Source organism: Melospiza georgiana, chromosome 1, assembly GCF_028018845.1.
Source record: "Melospiza georgiana isolate bMelGeo1 chromosome 1, bMelGeo1.pri, whole genome shotgun sequence".
NCBI classification, from domain to species: domain Eukaryota; kingdom Metazoa; phylum Chordata; class Aves; order Passeriformes; family Passerellidae; genus Melospiza; species Melospiza georgiana.
Window position 1 is genome coordinate 3,685,872 of NC_080430.1, and position 25,384 is coordinate 3,711,255.

General features: G+C 43.1%; 1 protein-coding gene across 12 annotated transcripts in view; it reads right to left on the reverse strand.

The window, feature by feature from the left end:
• The window catches only part of ADCYAP1R1 (ADCYAP receptor type I), a 150,739-nt gene extending 126,062 nt beyond the window's left edge, over positions 1 to 24,677 (reverse strand). For 9 of the 12 annotated variants that reach the window (XM_058031195.1, XM_058031186.1, XM_058031168.1 and 6 more), the window contains exon 1: positions 24,100 to 24,581. The gene's annotated coding sequence lies outside the window, so the exon portion shown is untranslated. The other 3 variants (XM_058031142.1, XM_058031150.1, XM_058031158.1) reach the window with 3 other exon arrangements.
• Between the last annotated feature and the right edge of the window lie 707 nt (positions 24,678 to 25,384).

Genomic DNA, 25,384 nt, shown 5'->3' on the forward strand with positions numbered 1-25,384 from the left:
AGCAACTGATTGTATCTCCTGATGCCAAAAGAATAAATACAAGATGATGTGAAGAAACCAGTCTGACACAACCTTGGTATTGAGAAAAGGGTGCTTGGGAGTGTGGGGAAATTGCCAAGCTGTTCAGAGAGGATGATCAAATGATCTTTCTTTGCCTCAGGTGTACAATTCCTTGTCACCTCAGTGCAAAGTCAGAGGCATTCTGAACACAAGAGCTTGGACCTCACAGAACATTCTGAGCTGGCAGTCTGTGGTGAGGGCCCAGGTGAACATCCACGCTCCTTCACCCACCTCTAATCAACATCAAAAGCTTTCATGGGCCGAACTCCAGCCCACCTTGATAAAGGAACAGATATAATGTGTTTCCCAACTTCTCTCTGGGTAGAGAAAAAGATACTTCCCCTATTGTGATTCCTCAAGCAAATATTGTGAAGGAAATCTATCCCAGAGCAGGCCTGGGGCTACAGTCCTGTCTCTTCCATCCTTAGGGAGGTGAAAATCCCTTTTTTCTGTTTTAACAGCTTCACTCTTCTCTACTACACTGAAAGACAAGGTTAAGACACTGCATGAGCACTTGGAAACTGTGTAATTTTTTCCCCTCCACATTTCCTATTGTCCTCCTTCCCTACTGCATTTCTGACAGCCCGGGCTCCCAGCTGTGTCCCATATTGTGCCTAATAAACTCATTACGTTTGGACATTATTAGGACCTTCCACAGCACGTGTTCTTGCAGCACCAGGGATGGAATCCAAGGCACATAAATGTGGCTGTCTGAAAGGGAACCATCTCTATCCACTCTGGCTTCTCTCAGCTGATTCCAGAGCAAATGGAAAACGAGTAATTGTCCTCAGCAGCACATGGCTTTGCCTTGCATCCAGACAATGTGCTACTCATCTTGGCAAAGAGAAGGGTAATAAAGCACAAAATCACTTTGATTAGCTCAGGAGAGCCTGTGTGGAATAGGCACAGCCCTGAGAATGGCAGAAGTATCAAACTAAAGAGGAAAAAAAGTGATTGAAATCAAAGTCACTGTTGGGTCAAGAGGTTAAGCTGGGAATTGGAAGAACACTTTGAACCATCAGCAGAAAAATGACCTGAAGGTGCCTTCCAGAGAGAATAGGAAATTAAAAATAAATTTAGAATTTTGAGAGGACTCCATATAATGTGAATACTTTGTAAACCAATTTCTCTGGCACATGAAGACACTGCAGATACAGATTAATAGATTCCCAACCACATGGCTCTGCCTCAGAGCTGGGTCCCACCTTTCACCTGAAAGCACGGAGTAAACTCATGTCTCTGCAATTAGGAAAACTCTAATGAGGAAAATTGCACCCCTGGAGGTGTTTCAAGGGTGTATGGATGTGGCACTTGAGGACAGGGTTTAGTGATGAACCTGATGATGCTGAGTTAATTGTTGGACTCAATGATCCTGGAGGTCTTTTGCAGACTAAAAGATTCTATGACTCTAAAAGCTCTGACACAAGTGCCAGTCACAGCCTGACACAGAAAGAAATAAGTCTAGAGAAAATATTGTCTAGAGAAAAGAGTGAGTCCAGAGAAATTTATTTATTTTCTTTCTTTCTTTCTTTCTTTCTTTCTTTCTTTCTTTCTTTCTTTCTTTCTTTCTTTCTTTCTTTCTTTCTTTCTTTCTTTCTTTCTTTCTTTCTTTCTTTCTTTCTTTCTTTCTTTCTTTCTTTCTTTCTTTCTTTCTTTCTTTCTTTCTTTCTTTCTTTCTCCTTCCTTCCTTCCTTCCTTCCTTCCTTCCTTCCTTCCTTCCTTCCTTCCTTCCTTCCTTCCTTCCTTCCTTCCTTCCTTCCTTCCTTCCTTCCTTCCTTCCTTCCTTCCTTCCTTCCTTCCTTCCTTCCTTCCTTCCTTCCTTCCTTCCTTCCTTCCTTCCTTCCTTCCTTCCTTCCTCCTTCCCTCCCTCCCATAATAATTCACCTTAATTCACACACCACCAATTCACAATTATTATGAATAAAGTAGCTTTACCACTTCTAGAAAAAAATAAAAGCAAATATAAATGAACAGAAGTGATTCATTTCCATGCAACCATCTTTTCAGCCAGTGATTATGACTACCTCTACATTTATCTTCATTATCAGCTCATGGATCTCCACAGAGAGTTCTAGAAGACGAGCTGGCCCTATGGTGCTCTATAGGGTAGGAGAATATGGCCCTAAGGTCAGAACAATGCAGAACCAAAACAATTTCATATGAACACACAGAGACATACAAGTACATGCAGAACTCATTGGCCAATAAATGATGTGTTCCCTTATTTTATCAGTTCTAGAGGTGTCAAAAAACCCCAAAAGTAACTCATCAAAACACAACTAGATGTCAGTTGTATCCATTATAGCATTGTTTATACTTCCATCAAATTCCAAGCTACTACAGCAGCAATCTCATCTACAGATCCTGTGTGAACAGGAGACAATGGAAACTAAAAAAAAAATGGGTAATTTTCCTCTCTTGCAAGTGTCTATTGTAGTGAAAGCTGGAAATCCTGGTTACAGATATTAAGCTATCTGATGAGGAAGTTTATAAATTGACAGGATGGCCATCGGATCAGACTCAACCCAGCTTGCTATGATTCACATTTTCTGTTAGGTGTCATGTGGAACTGGAATATCCCCTGTGGCCCAGAAAACAATCAAAGTGCCGTTCCTTTCCACTGGATAGCTTTGTCATTTTATGGTCATGCATCCCAGTAAAGCCCAGGATATAAACACGTAAATCCAATCAAGCTGAAATCCCTTCTTCTCCAACGTGCCCACTGCTCGGTTTGAAACAGGTTGACTCATGTCTCAAAGACACAGGGAAAATGCCTCCCTTCCCCTGGGGGGTCCTTCAGAGCCCTGGGTGAGACTTATCTCATTAAAATGTGTACCTCTAAACCCGAGATAATTTCCACTGATTTCTTTGTATAGTCCCTGAGATGTAATCAGCACATCCCAGAGAGTCCACAGCATATGTTAGATTATCCTAAATTATGTACTTCAGAGCAACAGATTAATTACATCCTATTTCTCTATATTTTCTATCAGGAGGAAGGGAGGGAAAGAGAAGGATTTGAGAAACAACATTAAAAGATTCAGTCCAAACATTAAAAGTTGCCAAAGCTACACTCAGCTGATGAGTAGCATCTTATAGTGGGCAGCAAATTAAGGTTAAATGATGTGTTTAGCAACAGTTTTTTTCTTGTTGCTCCAACTTCCTCCCCTTTACTTTCCTCACATTTGATCAAGTGTAAATTCTGTTCTCGTCTTCATTTGCACCCACATTGAGATTAATATGTAATTTAAGCTCAGCTGAAATGGCACTGAAAAAACGTGATCATCACCATGTGCCTTTCAAGCACGTCAGGTAATGAAGGTTTGATCCTTTAGAAACTCTTTAGGACAAAGGATTTTGGCCACAGATTTCACAATTGCATCATGGTGTATAATTTATCAGTTCTACATTATTCCCTTATTTCCTTGGATAATCTGTGGAGAGGGTTACCTCTAAGCTCTTGGGATAACTACAAGAACAGTGCTGTAGACAGGGAGAGCTTCCCAGGCTGATTTCTCATGGAAACACAGGTCAGCATTTGACAAAATGTTTTAAAAATTATCAAAACACTTCCTATTATCCAATCTAAAGAAAAGCAACCTAAGAAAGAGAGAGCTTAATTGATCTCCAGCACTGGGAGATCTACTTCAGCAGCCTCCAAAGGATGCAATTTATTTAAGACAAGAAATCCAGCTGTCCCAAAGCCCTCATTTCTGCAGGCTGCATTATTGATGACCCTCATGGCTTCAAATGGCATAGAGCTGCATTCAAGTGGCCTCCTTGGGCTTCCTCATCCAAATAGAGGATTAAAGAGAGGATTAAAGGTGGACCAGGACCAGAAAATTAAGGAGAAACCATTAATGGTACATGAGTGTTAGCTGGCAAAACCTGGGGTAAATTTTAATGGTTTATCTGTGCCTTGGCTAACCTTGGAAATATCCTTCTGTTTAAACATGGAAGCAATCCTAGGAATTAGGTACTGGTAGCACAGCATAACTTTGAGTTATCTTCACAACATTTTCTGGTTCAGACATCTCAGTCCTTTCTTGTTGTTCCCTGGCAATATATTCTGCACCAAAGACCAGCTTTTCTTGTAAGGCACCACTCCAATAAAACACCCAAAACCAACCAACCAAATGAAAAAAAAAACCCCAAACAAACAACAACAAAAAAGACCACAAAAAAAACTCCACAAATAACCAAAACCCAAAAAACACACCGTAAACCAAACAAACCCCAACCAAACCCTCCACACGCACTAGAAAAGGTGAATCTGCATTTTATGGTATTTCCTCCCTCATATCCCAGAGTTCACTTCTGTCCCTGGAGTTTGCTGCCAGCTGCAGCAAATGAGGCATGGGATGAGTTTGTGTGTTTTTCTGAAAGATGTAACTCACTGGGGAAAGCAGGGTAGGGACACAGAAAGGAAGGGAAGAGAATGATCTTCTCTCAGCAAATAAAACGAAATGTGTGATAACCTGGAGTCGGCACAGTGGGAGCCTCTTTTGGACAAGCAGAATAAATTTTGTGCTGGAGTCTGGATAGGATGGTGCACAGAGGACTCTCCAGGGCACAGCTTGGCTGCCATTAGACATATCCAGAGAATTGGGTATTTTATTGAAGATTGTTTTATTCAGAAACAGGCACAAAATGAAAATGCTGTGTGAGGCAGAGAATAATTTTTCCAGTAATACTTTGCACATTTTGGGTGTGTGCAGATCTCCCACTTAGATGAAACCAAAGTGTTGTGGCATGGGTTTAGATGTCTTTTGGATTGTTTAATTCTATCTAGCACTGCTTGACTGTAATTGATCACAAAATCGTCCTTGATGGACAACAATCACAGGATTTATAAAAATAATTCTGGCTCATGTTCTGCAAAGGAGTGTGGTATCCTGTGTTATCTTCAAGTCAGCAATGAAAATAATGACAGTTTTTAAATCAAAATAAGGTAGGATAACATTCTTGCAAAAAGCAAAACAAATTAATAAACAAATCCCAAACCCAAACCAGGACATCAGGGCTTACAGGTCACAAATAAGCAGGTGAATAAAACCTAATAGTTATTCAGTGACAGTCATCCAGCTCCAGTCCAAAGGGCCATGATTGGCATCTCTCTAAAATGGAAATTAATGTGTTTTTCTCTTTCTCTTGCCTTTTTAATGCATTTCCCAAAGCAAAGCAAATGCCCCAGCTTGCTCCCACACGTAGAGGCCTCCTCAAGGCAATCTTCATCTCTGAAGACAAAAGCAACAATTTCTGCAGAGTGCCTTGAGTGAGAAAGGAGGACATTGAGTGCTTCACACTGAGGCAACCTCAGTATTTCAGATCCACACAGGATTAATTTAGCTCCAAGTACCTGCTGTACCTTCTCTGATCACCAGCAAAGGGAATAACACCAATTTCTCTTTTTCACTCTTTCACAGTGTTTTTCTTTTCAACTACTTCTAAGTTAATGGTGTTTGCTTGCATTAGCTGAGAGTAAATTGAAATTTCTTCATTAGAAGATGTGAATTCTTTCCATCTGCTGACCCTCTATAGAAACGAGGTGTCCACCATTGGGTACAAATTCCATAGGAATGCTTCAAATACCTCAAGAGGGCTACAGACACCCCTGGCCCCAGCTCTGGCTGTGATGGAAAGGACATTACCCCCAGTCAGCCTGGAGACACCAATCCATGCTGCACTGCTTCCTAACCCCATCAAGCTCCTTGTAGGATCACTGCCTGGCCAAGTGTCTTAGGATGAAAGATGTGTCTGAGGGTGTGTATTCTATTGCCATCTGTCTCAGGTGGAGCAGTTATCTTTTGTTAACGGGGCAGGGTTTTTTTATCTTCCAACCAATCCTCATTTATCTTTTCCAAAGTTTTTTACTTTCTCTCTCCCCCAGCCAACCCTTCCTGCAGGAGATCTCTGCTGTCCATGGCCACTGAGTGTCCCTGCAAGGCTGAGCCAATCCCAGCATCCCATGGGGAGATGCTCCGCCCAGGGGAGGAGCCAAGCATTCCTGCCTGGATCCAATCTGAGCCTGGCACAGCACAGCAGCCTTTGCCCCCTGCATTGCCAGAGGAGCAGCTTTCTGCTGCCCTGCATGGCCAGAGGGAGCCCAGGCCCATCTGCAGCAGCCCTGGAGCTGCAGAGGAAAACTCCCCCCTTGTGCAGGATCCCTGCTGCAGCAGAGCCACAGCTGGCACTGCAGGAGGGCTGAGCCCCCCTGGGATGGGGCTGGGACACCTCCTGACACACAGGGGGCAGGGACTGCTCTGACTCTGGCAGTGGTTGTTTTCTTTTTACTACTGCATTTGTATTTTTAATTTTCCTCTTAAAGAACTGTTATTCCTCTTCCCATATCTTTGCCTGAGATGCTTCAGAGTGAGGGGGTTTTACATTTCCCATTTCAAGGGAGGCTCCTGCCTTCCTTAGCACACACCTATCTTTTCAAACCATGACCCCCAGGTTACTCCAGGTGAGTTGGCTTAAATATTGGGTTGATTTTGATTGGATATGAGGAAGAAATTCTTTACTCAGAGGGTGATGATGCCCTGGCAGAGGTTGCCCAGATAAGCTGTGGCTGCCCCTGGATCCCTGGAAGGTTCCAAGGCCAGGTTGGACAGGGCCTGGGAGCAACCTGGTATAGTAGGTGGTGTCCCTGCCCATGGCAGGAGGTGGAACTGGATGAGCTTTAGGGTCCCTTCCAACCCAAAACGTTCTGTGAATCTATGATTTTGTGACTCTATGAAATAATAAATCTTTGCCAGCCAAGGCCAGTGAGATACAATCAGGTCAGGGAACTCTCCTCAGCAGCTCAGTGGGGAGATTCAAGGGGTGATGATGAGATGGTGCAGCTGACTGGAGGTTCTGGTGTCTTCAGGGAGACCAGAAATGCAAAATTTCATGGACTTAACACTTCAAAACTCATGGACCCGAGTTCTTCCTGTGATCCTATGGGAATTTTTTCCCCCCATTTTTCTTGTATAGGCTATTTCTTACTCTTGATGTTTATTATTTTAACTCTGAAACAGCAGACTCATTTTGTCATTCTTAACAGAGCAGGTGAAGCTGAGTCTTAGCAACGCATATATTCTAATTCTCTGACTGGAAACATTTTCCTGTAATAAAATATGCAACAAATTCTCCTGCTCTTTAATCTGCCATTTAATCGATGTGTTCACATCATGCTCAGTAAATGGTGCACTGTCAGTTTAATTTGTTCAACTCTTGTTGTGCTACTTGTTTTCACCCCTCCTTGCTCCTTCCCCCCTCCCCAGTACATAACCAACGTATCATTTTGCATCCCATGTGGGATTTCTCTGCTTTAACCTAGTAAATCTTTTAATTCCTAATTCAGTATTCTGCTCTAATAGATTCACCCATGAAAAGAGCCCGGAAGGCTGGAGCTAAGAAAAATCACTTTCATTTTCTCAGATACTATCGAGTGGTTTAATGTAAAATACACATGTGGTGCACAGTTTGTGATCTCAGATTTTATCAGCCACGTGTTGCAGAGCTGAGTCAAACCTGATCAGGTTTTTGATGAAGGGATAAAGATTCAAGTCTAGGCTGGAACCACTTAATAATGGTGAGATACTGAAGAAAATGCAGTTGCATAACAGCAAGGAACAGTTCACAAGAGACTGAAATTTGGCTCCAAAGCACTGGTGTGAAATGTGGATATCAGCACAAGCTGTCCAAAGCAGAACTTAGAACTTAATTAACCTTGCAGCTTCATTATTGGGGATCTCCATTTAAATTAATGATCCAGATTAAAGTGTTAAAATAGCAAATGGACAATCTATATTTAACTATAAATGCTATTTTTGTTTGTCATTTACATTTTTAGCTTTTATTTTACCCACCCTGAAAAAAAGTTGATGATAACTGAGTTGGAAGAGAGAGTTTGGCAATTTTATTTTTTTTTTTTATAACTGGGGAAGGTATTTCAGGAATATTTTAAGTGGATATACATTTTAATTTCTATTTTTTCATTGATTTTTCCATACTGGACCATGCCACATGGTTCATTCTGACTTAGTTTCTAGCAATTCATAATTTAATTAAGAATTACTGTCTAAGAATTGAACAGAAATTAAAAGCACATTTGGAAATGCACACACACGATGTTCTAAGCCTCCCTGCCCTGACTGAGCAAGGGAAAACAAAGTTGCTCATGACATTGAAATTTATTGAGAATTATGTGACGCTCTGAACGAGGAAAGAATCGTGGTGTTAGTGAATTGACTGTACAGCTCCTGGACAAAGAGTTCTTCCCAGTTAATTATTAGCATTTAAATTATAAGCAGAGATATTTTAGTCTCTCTCTGCTGTTAATAAAAAGAGCCTGACACCTCCGTAGCATGAATCATATTTTGACTTCAGTCACTCTTTGGTCTCTTTGGTTAAAGATGAAGCCTGTACTGACTGCCCTTCTCATTCAGAAATAATAGAGTTTGTACTATTTTTTCCCATGTTCTGCCTCAGATCGTGACCTCTAAATGTTCTCCCAGCTTCCAGATTGCATATTTTCATGAGAGTTTCAGTCAGCCTTGGTTTCTTGGAAATCAAAAGTTAATTCTTGTGAGTGTGCTCAGGATTAATTGATAGGATGAAGAGTGGTGTTCACCCTGCATGGTTTCCTCAGAAAAGGCTGAAAAATTGGTCTTATTGCTGCAACAGTCCTGTTTTTCAGCTCCTTCCAGGTCATTCTCTTGCAAGGACATTCCATCTCTGGAAGTGTCCAAGGCCAGGTTGGACAGAGCTTGGAGATAGTGGGATAATGGGAGATGTCCGTGGTTGCCATGAGATGAACTTTAAGGTCCCTTTCACCCCAAACCATTCTGGGATTCTATGGTATTTTCTTCCCTCCACCCCCCAGACCATGTTAAAAATTTATTTTTATTTAGTGGATGTTGACAACTATGGACGTTGATGACTTTTGTCAGTATTTGTGTCTTAAGCATGATTTTGTGTTGGGTTTTTTTTTTTTTTTTTCCCATTTCACTGCTTTAATTTTTCTTTTTACAAGCCCAGTTTTGGGGTTGGTGAGTCCCTTCCATGGCAGTGGGATTGGCTTTAAGGAGTGTCCACCCCCAGCACTGATGTCACAGGGATAACCTTGCAGCTTGCTACCATTGACTGGACATATTAAAACTCCTCCAAGACCTGTTCCTTCAGCTCCCAGGGTAGATTTAAAAATGCCAACAGTTTTAAGACAGATCCCTATGATTACCATAATTCTGATATGTCAAGGTGAGCTACAAAAAGAGAGAAGAAAGACAACACAGTAAAAAAAAAACAACCCTTCTGAAGAGAAGTGCCAGTTGTACTCTGACTTCTGAACACCTCCGAAGCACTAAAAACAGACATGAAGAAAACGCTTTAAAATTGCTCTTGTTGTTGTTGTCACTAAGGAAACAACTTCCCAGGAATCTGCAAGTTGAGTGTTCAGGCTCTTTGATGTGCAGCCAATTCCCTCTTCCAGCACACTTCCCAATCTCTGGTGAATCAGGTCTGTCCACCAAGGGAGATCTCAGCTGAGGCCTCACTTTGTGCAGGGTTTGAACTCTGATGCTTAGAAAAACCATAATCCAGACTCACCACAGCAGACAATATCAAAGCACAGAGCCGTGACTAAACTGAGGGATTTTGCCTTAAGATACTTCTGCAATCCAACAGCACGGCCAGGAGAGCTAGAATAGCACAGGAGCTGGGGAATGTGGGAGGCACAAGGCAGAATTTTTTCTGTCTGTTCATTTGGGGTGGGTTTTTTTTTTCAGTCACACTTCACACACCCACACACACAGTGGCTGAGATGTGTGCTGGGTTTGGATTGAGGCAAATGGGTTTGTAGAAATTGTTTAACCTCTTCAGCCCTTCAAGCAGCGTGGCCATCTGCATACTGCCTGTTGGGAATGATGAAAAAGATTGGAGCATCTCTGATTTGAGCCCAGGGCATTGTAAAGGAGAATCTCAGCTGACCTGCAAACCCATTCAACATGCAAATTATTTATCATTCATTCCATAATAATTTAATAACAGTTTAGTGACCAAATTCCCAGAGTTTAGGATGTTCCCTAGTGGTGTTCCATTTCCCAGCATCAGCACAGCCAACGTTTTCCTGAGTTGTAGAGTCCCTCACATCCCAGAAACCTTGATAACAAATTCTGCTGGAATACATTCCAACAGGAGATGCAGAGCAGATATTCCCTGTCACCAGTTCTGCTGCAGACTAAGGAGAAAATCGTGGCTAAATTAATGGAAAAGAGACAGCACAGAGCAGGCAGCAACTAAGGAACAGAATATTTTTTTTTTAATTACTGGAGACTAAGCCAAGATGTAAAGAAAACTGGTAAAATAGAATCTGTGTAAAGGCTTCACTAATATAAAATCATTTCAGAGCATTTTGAAGTTTGAAAATATTTTCTCATTATCATGGACAGGTGTCCATGTCAGATCTGACTTCAAAGGCTCCTTGGAGGACTAAAGCACTTTTATCCAAGAACCAGAACATGTCTTTGTAGACAAGTTTATTTCTAGAGTGTCCTTATCTTCTTGCAGTCTTCTATTCCCCTTCTCCTTGAGTAAAAGGGTAATCTGGCTCTCTTTAACTCTTATTTTTTAGCTACATATACCAAAAGTGCTTAAAAGATCCAAAAGCAAAGCTGTTCTGTCCAAGCCAACAGCTGGACCTCAGTGAATCCATCTGCCAATGGCAGCAAATCAATAACCACAGAGCAATGCCCTACCAGGGTAAAAATCTCTCTGTGCAGCCAGCAAGGAGCCTTTGCTTTTATGTTAAACTCATCACCCACCTTTGGACAGAAGTGATTTCTCAGCCACCTCTTTGTGAACAGGAGGGAGCTCAAGGAGGAGCCAACAACCACCAGTGGTGGTTTCATAGCAGAGGCAAGAAAAATGGCTTTAATATTGTAACTACAATGTGAAATGCATCAGGTTTGGAACCTTTCTTGGCCTTGAGGTCAAGTAATGCCTTTGCCATCATTCTTGTTCACTCTGCCAAACTGCTTCAGCACCAACCAGAACAGCCTCATCCCAAGTGCCAGTGAAAACACCCTCTGGGCCACGAAGTTTGCAACTCCTGATTGCCTTCATTTAAATACCTTCATGCCTTCACTAAATCCCTCATTTAGATGCTGCATAGAGTTTGGAGATCAGATTCTCCCAGGCTACTGCAGATTCTTACTGTTCCCTTCCCTTCAGAGCCCTGTAAATGATTATCTGCCTTCCTCACCATTTCCAGTCTCATTGGTATTCATGCCAGGGCTGTCAAGCAAAAGCACCTCTGCTGAAGAGATCTTAATGAAAACAGTTTTCCCTCATCTAGGGAGATTCATTTCATCTCGAGAAGACAACAGAAATTTCTGTCACTGTGCAGCGTGGAGATATAAAAGGCACAAATGCAAAATCCAAGCAATAGAAAAATGTTTGGCGACGAGTCTGTGCCTGTCTGAGCACACAAGAACTCTCTGACGTGAGTTTTCCTCAGATAATTCCTTAACTACCAATTTAGGATAATGACAGCGACACTTTTAAGAAATCTTTTGGGAGAAGAGTAAGTATTCGCTTTTAAATTCTATAAACTCCTGCAGGAAATATTTTGATCTCTTTTTTTTTTTGCTTCAAATCTATTAACCCTATGTCCCATCCTTGACATGGAAAGCCTCTGTTTTGTAGATCCATAAGGGGAGCTAAGAGAATGTTTTACAAATCAAAGTGGATTTTCCTGCAGTAGTTTCAGATGTGTACTTTGTGGATGTTTATAGATAACCAAGTCATACCAGACTCCTGCAATGGACAGTGGTGAGGGGAAGGGGAGTAAAGCTATTATGCAACACAAGACATCTGATTTATTTAAAACTTTTGCTTCACAAAAAAAAAAAAATTATTTGAACTTCATATTTTTATGCTTTGTAGATACAGTGTAGAAATTTATATTTATGTAGATGTGATGGAGACAGTAGATTTACAAAGGGCCCATAGTGCTAGGACAAGGGGCAATGATTTTAAATGGAATGAAAGCAGGTTTGGAGTAAATATCAGGAAGGTATTGTTCCCTTCAGGGTGGTGAGGTCCTGGAACAGGTTTCTCAAAGAAGTTGTGGATGTCCCATCCCTGGAAGTGTCCAAGGCCAGGTTGGATGGGGCTTGGAGCAACCTGGGATAGTGGAATTTGTCCCTGCCTATGGAAGGGGGTAGAACTGGATAATCTTCGAGGTTTCTTCCAACCAAAATAATTTTATTATTCCATGACAATGATATATTGTAGAAATTTACTCCAAGTGTACCTCTCCAGGTGCCTCACACAGGGCGTTGTGATTTTGCAATGGAATTTCATTGCTACTGTAGCAGCACGTTGAATAAATCCCCAAATAAACAAGTTTCACTACTTTGACTGATTCCTTTAAATGATTTATCTAAAAAAAATTAAAGAACATCAGTAGAATATTTGCTAAGAGACATATTAAGAACTTGGGTTCATGTCTCATCCCATGGTTTTGTTGAAAGGCCAAGTTGCAACGAGCAGGACGAATATACCTGACAAAGATTTCAGCACTGCTGACATTAATAACATGGGTTCCTTCCTTGAGCTCATTGCACAACATCGAGTAGGAAGGAGCTCTTCCAGAGCTGCTCACAGGAAACTCAGAGGGGAAAACTCAAACCAGCAGATGGAGAAAGGTGTGGGTCACACTGTGCCCCTCCTGCTGTGTGTTGTAATTCATGGGTCACTGCAGGCAGCAGTCTGCTGAGAGAGGGAATAAGGAATAAAGTGTGGGATCCTATAGAAGATTTTATAAAACCAGGTTTGAAAACACAGAGCTTCCAGCCATGGAGGTCATGGTGATGCTGGCTGAAGTCATGGTAAGAACAGCCTGAATCCCAGCTGGACAAAGAGGGGATACAGCAAAAAAAGGGTAGAGGGTGATGATAGCACAGAGGGGAGTGGAAGGCACTGGGAGGAATGTGCATGGTTTTATTCTTTTGCACATTTCATTATTAAATGGACTGGCAAATCACTGGGGTTCCTTTCACTGAGAGTGGAGGAGTTCATGTCTTTCTTAGAGATGAGAACTTTGTTGAAGGCTAAGTCCAGCTTTAGATAGTGTCAATACCACCTGTGCAATTTAGAGCACATTAGTACTTTTTCTTTCTTCATGTTCCCTTTCATCAGATTTTCTTAGCCTTCTTCAACTTAGAGGAGAAAAAAATTACCTCAAAGATTAATACAATGTTTAGAAGGGCTGAAAAAAAAGGCGGGAGGATGTTAGGACAGCACCCTGGTATTTGGTCCTCCAGCAGCAAAGGAAGCAAAGTCCTGAGATGTATTTTGAGGAAAGATAGAAATTATTACTTTCTTTAAGTGAAGAAATCCTTGGAGATTAATTGCCTTGTTTACTCAGAGGATGGTGGGGCACTGGAACAGGCTGCCCACAGAAGTTGTGGATTCCCTTTCTCTGGAAGTGTCCAAGGCCAGGTTGGATGGAGCTTGGAGCAACCTGGGACAGTGGAAGGTGTCCCTGCCATGGCAGGGGTGAAATTGGATGGGCTTTGAGCTCCCTTCCAGCCCAAACCATTCCATGAACCTCTGATTCTGTGATTGATTCTCTGATTCCACAACTGATTATCTGATTCCACATTGAATGCAGTTGCAGAGATGTGAAAGAACAAGGTGAGCTCAGCCACCCTCAAGTCTGTCCTCTTTATCTTTGCCATTCCCGATAAAAATGCACTAAAATGATGAATACAGGTCTTGCTTTGTGGTCTGATCTTCTGCCTGTTGCAGGCTAAATGCAAACACAGAGGCACCAGAGGTGGTGATTTTTCAGTCACACAGAAGCAGTAGCACATTCCAGGGATGCATTTTGGAAATGGCAAGGATGTGGCACAAGTACAGAAAAATCTGGCATGTTGAAACCAGCCCGTGAATCAGAAGCTGTAATATTTTGGGTTAAAGCTCTCAGAGCTGATTTATAAAATGCCAGTTTGAACATGCTGCTGAAGAGAGTGACATGGATTATCCTGGCCATGCACTCAGACACTCCTGCATTATCCTTCCAGTCTGGCCAATCTACATGGAATGGGGAGATCTTTTTATTTTTCTTTTAACTTTTCTTTTAACTTTTCTTTTTTCAGATCACCCTATCTGGCTTATCTTGCTCTTCGACAGCACTCACTGCCCAGTATTCCCCCACAGTGAATGGAGGTAAAAAGGATGCCCAATCTAATGAATTATTTTAGAACCCTGATTTAGGATCAAAATCATTTAAATCTGTATTCCACAGGTTCCATTGTTGTAAAGACAACATTTAATAAACACCATTTAGTTCCACCCAGAACTGCACACATAAAAAGGTTGCATTTTACAGCAAGTAGTTATAAAAGAAGCAAAAAGGAAATTACATAAAATTATATATGATTGCCAGAAAATTCAGGCAACCCCTGGTTTAAACGAAAGCATTTTTAAACTTCAACATTTCAGTGAATGACATTCATTATGGAACAGTCTGTCAGTTCATTAAGCAGAATATCAGGTTAGAGTTTCTGCAGTCAGTGAAGAAATGAACTGCATGTTAATGTTCAGGTGAACTTCCTTCTCACCCTTTTAGAAAATAAATGTGAGTTCCAAATTATCTGATCTAAGTGTCTGAGATATCATGCTGCTGGTTTCATATCCATATTTTTCATCACATTTTACACACTAAATTTCTTCTGGCTGTGAATGGATTTGGCAAAGGGTCACACCCATGGTACTGCATAATACAGAGTACATGAAAATATGCATAATCTATTTATTGAGGTCTGCCTCAGAAGCTTTTTGGAAATAACAGAGTAACTAAATTATGTCCTTGTTCTAATTCAGTAGGGACAATGGGAAGGAAAGCAAGAGGTCGATGTAATGATCCATCAGGAGAAAAAAAATTAATAATTTGACATAATATTATGTCAGAAGGGAGACTTTTAGTTTGGAGAAGGCATTTTTATTTCTGCTATAAAGATATGAGACTTACTTTTCCAGATGGATCCTGGAAAGATAAAAAGTCATTTTTCTTTCAGGGAGAGTATCATGAGAAGTTTTCCAAATTTCCAAATTAATGCACATAAAGCTCCCCAGAGGACCTGGAAGATGCTGAGTCTGTCAGGAGAATATTAAAGCCTGGTGCTTTGAAGAGTTTTGCTGTAAATAGGCCACGTTTTGCTTTAATCACCTTGGACCCACCTCTGTGTTTTCTGGAGACAGAGAACATGCCAGAAAAACGAAAGCAGACAAAAGCCACACAAACCTTCCCCAGAGAAAGTGTGAGGCTGACATTGCTCATTCCAAACAGGAGAGTTTGGGGAAAATTAAACAACCTGGTAGTAAAACCAGCAACACTTTGGAACCTGCACAGAAAGGCTTTTTCACATTAAAAATGCAAAACCACGTGCAATGGAGCCTCAAGGAAGCTGGGAAAGGGAGCTGCAAGGAAAAACTCCAGAGTGGAGCTGGTGAATCACAAACATTCAAAGAATCCAGAAATTCTTTCTCACCCTAACAGGAGAAAGCAACCTGGGCAACAAAAGCCAGGAGCTGTCAGTGGTAGCTGAATCTGGAGAAAGTCAAATGCAGTCTCGAGGCTGTTTCATGGAAAAAATTATTCCAGGAATTATTTGGAACTAATAGATACACCTAAAATGTAGAATTTTTTGAGGGGTTGTTTTTTTCTTTTTTTCTTTTTTTTTTTTTTTTTTTTTTGGTTTTTTTTTTTTTTTGGTTTTTTTTTGGTTTTTGGGGGTTTTTTGTTGGGTTTCTTTGGAGGTTTTTTTGTTTGGTTGGTTTTTTGTTTGGTTGTTTTTGTGTAGTTTTTTTATTTGGTTTTGTGTGCTTTTTGGCTTTTGGTGTTTTTTATTTTTTTGTGGCTTTTTTTTTTTTTTCTTTGTGGCCCTTACCTGTGATTCAATACAGAAATTCAAAATGGTGTTTTCAAGCCCTGCATGAGTATATGAAAATTAACCAATTCTTTGTGTGTTTGGTGAGAGAGAGCACTGAGGCCAAGATTTGATCAGTCTCACTCTACACCACCAGGACGAGGGATCGGAAAGCCAGGACAGGTCTCAGACAGCAAACGAAACCATCTCAGTGGCATTTATGGAAGACTTTTGGGGCTAGAGAGCTCCAGAGCTCAGTCTGTAGTAGATAATTGTATTTATCCACATTGACTGGGCACTGGCCAGAGGCCAGAATCAGTAGCTGAAACGCTGGTGTTTGGTGCAGCAGCACCCCAGGGTATTTAACCTGCCCTCAGGAAGAGGGGAAATGATGTGCTGTAGATAAACACCAGGCTGACAAATCCCTGATGGATGTTAAGATACCCCAGGGGATCTCAAATGGCACTTAGCACCTCTGTTTAAGTGGCTGAATCATATCCTAAATCTCCTTTTATTTTAACAGGAGTTTCTGCACTCAGACACAGCAGACAATTCAAAACCCACACTCGTCTTGTCTGAGAGCTGGATCCCATTTGGGGCCAGCATCATGAAAATTATCTTAGCAAAAGGGACCTGCAAGTTCCATACAGAGAAAAGGAAATGAGCTGAGTGCTAGAGGTGAAAATCTGCCAGGGACACGCTTGCTGGAGGCACCAAAAAGGCTGTGATGTGTTTTCCTTCTCCTCTTCTGAATGAAATTCAGGCTTTGGTAGCCTGTGAAATCTCTTTTCCATGACAATCATTGCTACATCCAGCTGCGGAACAAGCAACAGGCCGGAGAACAAAGAGCTGGAGAACACAGAGCAGCATCCAGAGGCTTGGATGGTGCAGAGGAACAACTTCCACATGGCTAATATTGGCTTCCCACTCCGCTCCCTCCCTGCAGCCACCACGAGCTATTCTCTAATGAAGCTCATTCCAGCTGTTCGCCCACTGTACGTAATCATCTCAGCTCCCAAACCCATTCAGCAGCACAAAAACCCCATCCAGGCTGTCAAAAGCCACGAATCCCCAATGAATGAGTGTGGCTTGTGCCATCCAAGGCTGCAGTGACAGCTGTGACACATTCCCAGCCTTAGTCATGAAGAGCTCAAGCATCTGCGGTATTTCGGATGCTCTCTCATCTCCTCTGCATTTTAAGCTAGAGCACAAAACTCCTGGAAGGAATCCAAAGATCCAGCTCTCTAAAACACAGGAAATGAGTAACTTCACTAACTTTAACTTGGGGCTTTAAATAATGCACTTGTGCTGGCTTCTTTATAGAATTTGTTTCTAGGCCAAGAGAAAGTTCTGTTGTGTGTCCAAAATCTTAGATGCAAATTAAGCCCAAGCTCATATTTGGCTTTTGGTACTAATTGCATCAACTTAAGAATGCAGTTGCATGTGAAATGTCATTATTACAAATATTTTGTTTTAAAAGAATTTGTTTTTTACTTTTGACCATGACTGTGTCACTTTGTTTTTGCTAGAAATAAAGAGAACCTTCTCTAAACCTCCTTCAAAAATGTGACAGTAAGAGCAGAAACAGAAATGTTGTGATTTAATAAAGTCTTTCCATTCCAGGAAAAGGAATTCAGAGTTAAAGATATCTTAGCTATTTTAAACTCCCTTTCCAAACATATATAATTTATTTCTGCTGTGGAGAGATGTATCCCTTACTGCTACAACTTTAACTCCAGTTTATGTATCAATGTGTTCTGAGATGTTCATGTTTTTATTTTTTGCATTATTTAGTTTTCAGTAAATAATTTTAAAGGCAATAGCGAAGGAGGAGGATGTTAGTTAAATCTATTTATCAGCAGACTTTGTTAGCATAGGACAGAGGGTGAAAGCATTAGAATAAAAAAGCACTGAGCTATTGATACATGGCAAAAAGATGCCTTTTAGGTCACCTAGTTCTGAGCACAAGGGCTCCAAGCTGGTCAAAATGTATTTCACAAGGTGCCAGCCCCGAGCTAATGAGGTCTGGTCAGCATTCATCCCCAGCTCCGTGCAGCTCCCAGTGCAGCCATTCCCGTGCAGGGCAGAGCAGATGAATCTGGAGCTTTCACAGCCCCTGCCTGGCTCAGGGAACAGGCAGAGCCAGCTTGTGTGTGCCTGCAGAAAATCATGGCACTGTCCTAGATGTGTCCCTGTGCTGGTGCGTCCACAAAATCACAGCCCAGCTTCTGCTGGCAAATCCCTCCGAGTAACTGGAGCGTCGCAGGCATCTTTTTATGAAAATCCTTTCCTTAGGATTTTTCTTCCTGAGAAGCTGAAAGGCCTCAGGAACAAAATGTAAACATTGATTATCTGCTGCTGTGGAATGCAACAGGTGGGCCTGTGATTGGTCTCATGGGGATGTTTGGATTTAGTGACCACAGCAGAGCTGGCTCGCTCTCTCTGTCCGAGCCACAAACCTTTGTTATCATTCTTTTCTTTTTTATTCTGTTCTTAGCTAGCCTTCTGAGATGAAACCTTTCCTTCTATTTCTTTTAGTATAGTTATAATGTAATATATATCATAAAATAATAAATCAGCCTCCTGAAACATGGAGTCAACATTCTCATCTCTTCCCTCATCCAAGAACCCCTGTGACCACTGTCACACTGGACAAAGGAAGAAAGTGATGATACACCAAGGAAGCCTATCAGATCTCAAAAATCAATGAGTAATTAAAAAATAATCTAGGTAGGATATTGTCTGGGACATGTGGCATTAATTCTGCAGCAGCTGTATCTGCCCTTCATGGAAAAAAGGGAAGATGTGAGGTCCACCACAGCAGTCCTGGGCTTTCCACAAAACTTGGGCTTTTCATAAAACTTGCCAGCTATCAAAATTTGTGAGGCTAGCAAAACATCAGCAGCCTTCCCTTCCAAAGAAAAATGAGGGAAAAGGCATTTCACTGCTGGGGATGCCTCTGAGATGCCATGGAAGGCTCCATCTGCCTGATTGAGGATGTGTGTCTGAGTCAGCTGCTGCAAGAACCTCCACGGGCTGATTCATCTGACCCCCTCCAGGATGGCATGAGCCACTCTGCTCATTCCCAACACAGTGAATTAGGGGGATTGGCTTGGATGTGAGAATCTCGTTTTCAGATGCTTTCAGAGAGTAGATGAGCATCCTCCAGGCAGCCAAACACTTCCGAGTGAGAAATCCTTCCTTCCACACAAAATGAGCAATAGTTTTGCCAGGGGATCCTTTGGGGACAAGTTTCCTCCTGAGAATGAGTGAATTTGTACATCCTCCAGCCCTCAGAGATGGACCTAATGATGAATCTGCTGCCCAGAAACCAAGAACTTAATTCAGTCACATTCCCATTTATTTTTTTTCCCTTCATTTTTAACAATTTTTTCTTCCTCACAGAATCAAACTGGACAGTCCCTTTTGTCCTTTGCAGGGACAGAAAGTAGCAAAATTTGCCTAATTCTGAGCAACAAATTAACAAAAATTTTAAAAAATCCAGGCTATTAACCCCCCACACAGATTAAAACATCTTTTCCTGCCCTAACCCTCAGCTCCATTTAGCAAAGCAACAAATCATAGATAACAGACCATAATTATCCTTCCATTTGCAGTTCCCAAGAAATCGTGACCCAAGCACCTCTAATGGGGTGCAAAAGCCACTGTGATTGAGGCACATTTCTTGTGAAATGCCTCCAACTGAATGGACAAACCTGAAAACAGACCTGGCAGATGTTTAATGTGTGTTCAGGAAGGAGCTCTTAGACAGCAGTACTCCCAATGTGTTACAAAATAAATTATTATTATTGCTATTGCTGTAATTATTATTAAGAAGAATTTGACCATATACATACTTGTCCCCTTTTCTCTCAGTTTTAGAGTGAATTATGAATTATATTAACAAAATCTAAAATTATTGAGTTATTTGTTTGGGTATTTTGTCCTTGTTTTAGTTTGGGGTTTTTTTTGTGCTTGTTTTAGTTTGAGTTTTTTTAACAATGGCATTAAGCAGAGGTTTTTCCACCTTTAAAAACTATTATTATAAAAAATCCTACGGCAGTCAAACAGATCAAAGTAGTTTCAGATTGTAGCTCTCTATCAAGGAGTAAGATATGACACCTGAATGAGCAGGGATGAGAATTTCAGGGTCTCTCCAGATAAACTGAAGTATTTGTATTCAACAAATAATTTTGTATTTAACAAATTATTTGCATTTAACAAAATTTTATTTAACAATATTTGTATTTAACAATAATTTGTATTTAACAAAAGAGCAGCAAACAAGAGTCCCTGCAGCTGCTTATTTCTGCAGGACCCTTCTGAGGAAATATTCCTCAGCACAGCAGCCACACTGGCGTTAAATCCTCTGTGTGGTGATGCTTCTGCCTTTTCTTTGGGAGATGGAATGGTTTAGCTTGTCCTGAGAAGTTCAGCCCTGAAATTATTAATCTGGCCCCTCTGGAGATGAGCTTGCAGGGGGACAAAATCACTGATCTGCAGTGAGTTACATAAACAAGGCTTGAACAACCCAGGAGTTTTATACTCACTCCTAGTTTGCCTTGTGCAGCTAAAAGTGCGAGCCTAAGGAGACAGGTAATAAATTGGGAGAGCAAAAGGTGGTCAGAGGATAAAATACCAGCAAAGCAATGGGGTGAAGGGTGGACATTCTGCCATGAAGCTTCTGAAAAAATAAAAATAAATCTGCCTTTTTTCCCCATATATTTGTGCCCACTCCATTACAATCCAAACAGCGCTTCAGCAGCCACGACAGACGCAGGGATTCTAGAACTTGTTAGTGCTGTGGAAAAGTACCAAACACCTTTCTGTATGCAAAGCATTCCCTAAGATCAGAACAAGTTCAGCACCGAGGGAGCTGGGGAAGTCTCCTCAGGGATGCTCTGAGCAGCCTCTCTCAGTGGTGCCACAGCTCACCCTGACCAGACACTGTCAGCAAAGATGACTTTCAAGTTGTGGATAGCAAAAAATTAGAGAGAGAAAGAGTTTCTCACTGCTGCATTTACATCCCTTTCAGCAGAGCTGTTCCACTTCTGTCCTGATGTGGAAAATTCACTCCAAAATCCTGTTGACTGCAGTGTGTGTGCTGGAGCACAGATGGTATGGGATTGGCTGGACGTGACAGGAGCAGAGGAAATGGAAACAAGGAAACACAAGCCAACAAACAAATTCCCCTCCTTGACTTAAAGATTGTGGCTGCGCTCTCTGGGCCAGGGAAAGGGGTGAAATAAAATTGATCATCTCCGCTGCCTTCCACATCCTCAGATCAGTTTTCCTCTCCTGGGAGCAGTGGCAAATAAGCAATTTCTCTGTTAAAATCCGGACCAACTGCAAGACCTGATATTTCTGCAGGTTTCCCCACCAGGCATGAGCTGCAGCATGATTCTGCCCTGAGTTCACTTTTTTTCTCAGCTCTTCTTAACTCAGATACTCTGCTTTCATTAAAAGATAATCTGAGCTAATTTAGGAATTAGACTGTTTGTACTAAGTGTGCTCAGAAGGAAGGAAAGGCAAACAAAATCTGCTACATTGGAATGAATCAGCTCGGGGACACGGGGCTCAACTTAGCAAAGGCACAGGCACATATGGAACTCAACCCCAGGAAAAAAATATCTCCAGGATGCTGTCTCAGTCAGCCAAACGAGGAGAGATGTGATGAACAAAGGTCTGAATGTGCTCAGCAGCGCAGCCCACCAGCTCAGAAATCTCAGGTTTTCTCTTTCCTTGGTAGCATCCCACAACAGAGCTCCTGCCTCCCTGTTTTGTGATCCTCACAGACAGCAGCAGCAGCTCTGGGCAGCTCTGTGGGGCTGGGGCACCACCGTGCCAGCAGCAGAATTCCTAAAGCCTCAGTGAGGAAAGAGCCCCAGGAGCAGAATTCCTAAACCCATAATGAGGGAAGAGCCCCAACAGCAGAATTCCTAAACCCACAATGAGGAAAGAGCCCCAGCAGCAGAATTCCTAAACCCACAATGAGGAAGGAGGCTCAACAGCAGAATTCCTAAAGCCACAGCAAAGAAAGAACCCCAGCAACAGAATTCCTAAACCCACAGTGAGGAAGGAGCCCCAGCAGCAGAATTCCTAAACCCACAGTGAGGAAAGAGCCCCAGCAGCAGAATTCCTAAACCCACAATGAGGAAAGAGCCCCAACAGCAGAATTCCTAAACCCACAATGAGGAAGGAGGCTCAACAGCAGAATTCCTAAACCCACAATGAGGAAGGAGGCTCAACAGCAGAATTCCTAAACCCACAATGAGGAAGGAGGCTCAACAGCAGAATTCCTAAAGCCACAGTGAGGAAGGAGCCCCAGCAGCAGAATTCCTAAACCCACAGCAAGTAAAGAGCCCCAGCAGCAGAATTCCTAAACCCACAGTGAGGAAAGGGCCCCCCAATTTCCTGCAGGCATGCCCACTGATGATGGAAATCTAAAGCCAAGGAGGGAGCAGAAAGCCTGTTTAAAGAGAAATACGTGTGTTTATCCCACAAAAAGCCCCCTCCTCCTGACCTTGAAGGCTGTGGTTATCCTCCCGACCATTCACGCGTCTTTGGTTGGAGAGAACAAAACAGCGGAAATCTTGAGATAAATGCCCGGGACAAAATGAGATCAATTGGAGCTGTCCTGAATGACAGCAAAGCAGCAACCCTGGCCCACAGCACATGGAAACAGGTGGGAATAAAAGTGGGAGACCGCAACCCACACACAAGCAGACACATCAACTCTGATCCATCAACTCTAATCCAACTCCCCTTATTGCCCTGACCAGCATTCCTTAATTATTCACCAAATTCCAATATTGCCTTACCCATCCTACAGGACAAGTTCCTCCAAGCCAGCTCCAGGCTGTCTGGCATCAGCCAAAGAGAGATGCTTGTATAACACGTTCTTTCTCTGCAGCTACACCAGGAGCACTTTCAGGAGTTTGCCTCTGTGCTATCATTAACCTCCAGCAATCAAACATTCCCCTGGATTATCCATGGAAACATTTCCCTGCTGTACCTGACCAGTGCTGCAGAGGCTGGGCAGAGCAGTGAGGGGGCTGTGTACCCAAATAACAGCAAGTGCAAACCAATTTGTTGTTTTTCTTTACTCCAACAGATGAAACAGAAAAATCCAACACGCTGCTTCAGTCACATATTGCTGTACCAGTCCACCACACACACTGTAATTAACATGCACCAGACGGATGGTAATTGATAATTCCCTGAGAAAGAATCACATCACTTTGCTGCCCTTATTCACTTTAGTTAAGATTTTCTCCTTATTACAGCTACCTCCAAGACATCCTTCAAGCTAAAGGCCAGATTCTGTTTACCTGCAGATCAGATGCAGAAGAAATCCACTGACTTCCAGGGAGTTCTTCCAGATCTGCTGCTGTGTAAGTGGGACGATCATGTAGCCATAAACACCGGCGTGCCACTAATCAAATCTCCCTTTTTCCCCCCAGTTCTGCACAAGCAAGCTGCATTACCACATTCTGGCTGCGAACTCCTCAGATTCCAACACATACCTGAACGCTTCCCATCCTAAATTCAGAGCACAGCGGGAGGGAAGGAGCCTGTCCTGCGTGCCATCCCCCTGACCGGAGATGTGCTCGGCATGAAGATGGTATTATTAGAGCCAGCTGCTCAAACACCGATAAGGAGAAGTGCCCAGAGGTCAAAGGCACACGAACCCGCAGTTTCTCCCTCCGACCCCACACTAAAACCAAGCAAGTCCCGCTGCACCGCTCGGAGGCTGAATCAGAGTTTCTGCGGCAGGTGAGGATGAGGATGCAGAGAGCTGCATCGGGAAACGCCGACAGCAGCGGCGGGGCTCTTAGCAATCAGGTTTTATTTACCAGCCATATTGTGTTAAAAACCAGACGTGATTCCCATACCGAGCGCCTCAACCTGTCCCCGCCAGCAAAGCGAGATTGATTTTGTTTGCAGAGAACCAAATCTGGAGGACGCATCCTCCGAGCCCGCATGAAGAAGAAGAAGCGTCCCCAGGAGCTGGGGACGAGCCGGAAAATCAGCGATCAATGCCAGCCAAGCCGGCGGTTCCTGTGGCATCCTCGGGGGGTGGGGATGGCCCGGGAGGAGCTGGGGAAGGACTCACCATTGCAGCAGGGCTCGGTCCCGGCGCTGGCGGTGCCGCATCCCCGCGGGGGGACAGTGGCCGCGGGGAGCGGTCCCAGCCCCGCTGCCCGCGCTGGCTCCCCCCGGCCTCCGAAGGGAATCCAAATTCCTCCTCCCTCGCCTGCCGCTCATGTCCAGGCTGCCTTTGCTCAGGGGATGGGCGGCCAGCTCCTGGCCGTGAAGGAATTTGCCATCGCTAAATCAGGGAAAAAAAAAAAAAAAAAAAAACAAACCGAACCTCCTGACAAACCAAACCACAAAACTCAAACAACAACAACAAAATAAAAGCAAGAAGGGAGGTGGGATATTTTAAAACTTTTTTTTTTTCCTCTATTTTTTGTTTTCTTTTTTTTTTAAGGGTGCTCGGGGCGGGGGACCAGAGGGGCGCTCAGGCTGGCTGGGATGCTGTGCCGGGCTGAGATGCTCCGGTGCGCTCGCCCCTGCCCCTGTGCCTGTGTGTGATTCTCGTACCCAGACAATGCTCTGCAAAGCGAGCTGGTCCTGCGGAGAAATGCAAACACCTCCTCCCCCGAGTGCCTGAGCAAAGGGAAAGCGATACGGAACCAATAGCTTCTCCTTGGCTGCTCTCATTAATATGGAGGAGAAAAAGAAACCAATGAGGAGGAGCGGGAGGAGGGATTTATTCAAATCAAATTTCCCGAATCGAACACCCTTTCTCCCTTTTTTTTTTTTTTTTTTTTTTCCTTTCCTTTTCCCACGTACCCCAAATCTGCCTTCTCCCTGTCGCCTTACCCGTTTCTGCTGTCTCGGAAATTTTTATTTCTTATTTCATTTCCGTGACAGGGTCAGCAGCGCACGGCGATGGGAGGGAGGATGGCATCGCTGCTGGGAGCGAGCGGGGGCTGTGCGAGGGAGGATGAAAGGAGCCAATTTCCCCCGGACCTGCAGGGTTGATTGCAAAGAGAAGCGATAAAGTAGCTGGAGTTGTCAGGGTGGGGAACTGAGGGGGAGCAGAGCAGGAATTTCAGCTGGAAACACCATTTTGCAGACGATGCGTGCAGATGGGAAGGTGGCCTGTGTCCGGGCTGAGCCCTCTGAGCTTGGAGGGAGGATTCTCTCATCTTCCAATCTTCCACAGGAGATGCACACCCAGGGAGGGAAATGTCTGCACAGAGCAGCAGCATCTGCACTGTCCTGCAGTGCCATAGATCCACAGGACCCCTGGAACAGCCATGCAGGAGTGGCACCAGCTGCTGGAAAATGACTGGAGAGGAGCTGTGGGGAGGGTTGGAGAGAGGGAAGGG